The sequence below is a fragment of the Mus pahari genome, chromosome 9, assembly GCF_900095145.1.
Source record: "Mus pahari chromosome 9, PAHARI_EIJ_v1.1, whole genome shotgun sequence".
Lineage (NCBI taxonomy): Eukaryota > Metazoa > Chordata > Mammalia > Rodentia > Muridae > Mus > Mus pahari.
The window spans coordinates 58,915,349-58,919,146 of record NC_034598.1 but is presented as its reverse complement, the minus strand read 5'-3'; positions in this window follow the sequence as shown (position 1 = coordinate 58,919,146).

The window sequence follows — 3,798 nt, the reverse complement described above, 5'->3', positions numbered from 1 at the left end:
GGAACTCACTTTGTAGACCAGGCTGGCCTCGAACTCAGAAATCCGCCTGCCTCTGCCTCCCAAGTGCTGGGATTAAAGGCGTGCGCCACCACATCTGGCAACAGTTCTATTTTTAAAGCTTTCTTTTAGTCCCGTGTTTGTTTTGTGTCTGTGTCTGTGTCTGTCCAGGTGTATACAGAGGCCAGAAGTGGGCATCAAATCCCTTAGAGCTGGAGACACAGGCATGTGTAAGCCACCCAGTGTGGGTGCTGGGACCCAGGCTCTGATGGAGTACTGAGCCCTCTCTCTCTAGCCTCGGCCTTTCACAGTTTGAAAATGATTTGCTGTTTTAAAGGAATAAAATTTGTCTCAAATATTTTACATCTTTAAAATGTATGAACTCCTTTACCTAGAAATTCCACATTAAGGAAATAACGATATGCTCCAAGAACACCAACTGCTGCTCTGTGTGTGGTAATGAAATTCTAGCTGAAGTGTCCTCTTTGACCCCTGATTACTATCTACATGTATTCCATAACGGTTGGCTCAGAGCAAGGGAAAAAACGTCATAAGCATCCCTATTTGTTTTTAGTTATATTTTCTTGTGACACTTTTGAAAAAACTGTAAAGATCACCAGTGAGATGGCCCAGCAGCTAAAGGAGCTTGTCACCAAGCTCAATGACCCCAGTCCAATCCCCAGAAACTACTTGATTGAAGGAAAGAACTGAAACTGACTCTTGCAATTCTCCTCTGAACTCTGCATGTGTAAACCTGGAACTCACTCTGTAGACCAGACTGACCTCAAACTCAGAAATCCCCCTGCCTCTGCCTCCCAAGTGCTGGGATTAAAGGCATGCGCCACAACTGCCTGGCTGCATATGTAAATCTATACACACATACACCTACATAAACACACACATATACACACCTACATACCTATATTCACATCTACACCTACACACACCTACATATATACCACACACACATACACTTACATACACTTACATACACATACATACCTACACACATATACACACATACACACACTATACATACACACACTACACACACACTACACACACCACAAAATAATAATATAAAGTGAAGGAAGAAAGGGAGGGAGAGAGGGAGGGAGGGGAGGAGGGAGAGAGGGAGGAAGGGAAGGAGGGAGGGAGGGAGGGAGGGAGGGAGGGAAGTCACAAAGTGTATCCACACTGTTCTTTTCATTCCTGTCAGCATCTGCTGGGCTGTTTAACCCCTGGCTTTTCTCTCTGCTCCAATTCCTGCTGCTATTTCCTGGGCCTCAATGTCCTCAGCATGAACTCTCCAACACCTTAGTTTTTCAGTTCCTTACTATCCCACTTTTCCAGTGACCTTTTACTTCCTCTCCAGTCCTGTGACTCACACCAGTGACATTTAGATGTCATCTTCATTCAGATCTGTTCATCTCTAGAGCTTCTATGCTTTCTGCTCAGCTTTGATTCTATGGGTGAAAAAAAAATCCCTTCTTTTCATTTAAAAAATGTAACATTTTGTTGAGAAAAATAGTTGTTCAAAAAAAATATATCTTAAAAAAAAATGGCCAATGAGGTGGCTCAGTAGATAGAGGGGCTTGCAGCTAAGCACAACAATGACCTTGGTTCAATCCCTAGGCTCCGCGTGGTGGAAGGTTAGCAAGAACGTTTTGGCAGGTGTCTTTGATCCCCACAAGCACCAAGTGCATACATACACACCCCCACACAAAAAAAGTTTTTGTTTTCTTTTTAAAGAAAATAAAGTTAAGACAGACATAGCAACCCGAGGACTGCAATTCAGCTTTCTTGAAAACCACTCAGCATTTTGCTAGGACTGGTTTATTATCCGTTGTACCTCCAAAGTTCCCACAGTGTTCTACTTTTATCGTTTGCCTTTTCCCACTGCATGGTCTGTCTTCCCAAGTTAGTAAGTCGAAACCATATCCTCATTATTATGCCCGAAAAATAATTTGCAGAGCGGTAATAATATTCTTCACCCGACTTAGGGTGCTTTAACCCTAGTACGATTGGCATTGGATGGTTCTTTGCTGAGACTGGCAATGCTGTATACCGTAGAGCTGCTGTTCTCAACCTTTGGGTCACAACCCCTTTGGGGGGTGTCGAACAATCCTTACACAGGGCTCATCTAACACCGTTGGGAAACACAGATATTTACATTGCAATTGATAACAGCAACAAAATTACAGTTGTGAAGTATCAACAAAATAATTTTATGGTTGGAGGTCACCACAACACGAGGACTGTACCAAAGAGTCAAAACATTAGGAAGGTTGAGAACCATGACTAGAGAGTCTTTAGCAGCAACCCCTCCATGCCCACAGCCTCGGGGTTCGATGCCAGGAACACTTACCCCGAATCACAAGCATCAAAAATGGCTCCAGGTATTGTGAAGAAAATAATGCCCCAGAGAGAGTCACTGATGGGGCAGCCTGCTTGTGGTATCGATATTATTCACTGTTTCCTGACTTGAAAACAACACTGATTTGGGAACTCTAATGTTCACAGTAAATTTGACACATTTAAAAATCCCCCTTAGAGTAGAAGTGGCTCACTGGAGAAGTGGCTCACTAGAGACTTTATTGTCTTTTCTCTGGCAACTCCCCTCCCCCTACCTCCCTACCCCTTCTCACTCCCCCCATCCTCTCCCCTCCCCAACACAAACAAGTATAACTGTTTACTGAAAGAACACACACACCCTGTCTCCAGATCCTATCCATTTGCTGGCAATTGCCAATCTTTTTAAAATCCTGCCCACTGATTGGCAAAACGAAGCATTACCTTTCCCTTTAAAGATGTAACTCTTTGCTAGCCACATTGGTAACATTCACTCAGTTTATTGGCTGTTTACTTCGCTGCTTTAAGACTTGCCTATTAAAGCCCAGTTACCGACTCTTGATTTTGTAAGAGCTTTTAGTTCTGTCTTCTGGTATGTCAACGAGCCTTTGTTGCTATGAGAAAACATCTGAGAAAAACAACTTATAGGTAGAAAGATTTATTTGGGTTCAAAGGTTCAAAGGTTTCAGTTCATAGACTCTGTGGTGAGGCCGATCACCATGGGAACGTAACAGAACAAAGCCACTCACCTCCTTAGAGGCAGGAGGTAGAGAGTGAGCAGAAAGGCTAGAAACAAGATACATACTCAAAAGTCATGTGCCCAGTGACTTACTTCCTCCTCCTCTACCAGGTTCTCATCATTTCCAAATAGTGCCACCAACTATTCACAAACAATGGGGGCCCGGTCCATTACTCAGGTCAGCCATCATGATCCCAGCAGCTTTCCAAAACCACATCTTTAAATACTGCTACACACAGCAGCCTTCAACACAGGAGCCTCTGAGGACATTCATAAGTAAACCGTGTCGTCTGACTTCTCTTTTTTTTTTTTTTTTTTTCTTGTAAACTTTATATCAGATTTACTCATACAGAATCCATATGCCATTGTATTGCCAAGTTGTCAACCATTAGACTTCGGCACTTTAATCGTTTCATCAGAAGAAAGGTTGCCTCGATTGGTCTTCATGTGGGTCCCCTAACAATTGGAGCAAGGGAGGGGGAGCTGTCTATCGCTCTGTTGCCTGCCACTGGATCCCCTTCCCCTAACTGGACTACCTGGTTGGGCCTCAGTGGGAGAGGATGTGCTTAGTCCTGCTAGGACTGGATGTCCCAGAGAAGGGTGGTACTGAAGGTGGGGTGTGGGAGGAGGGGGCTTCCCCTCCTCAGAAGAGAAGAGAAGAGAAGAGAAGAGAGGAGAAGAGAGGAGAGGAGAGGAGAGGAGAGGAGAGG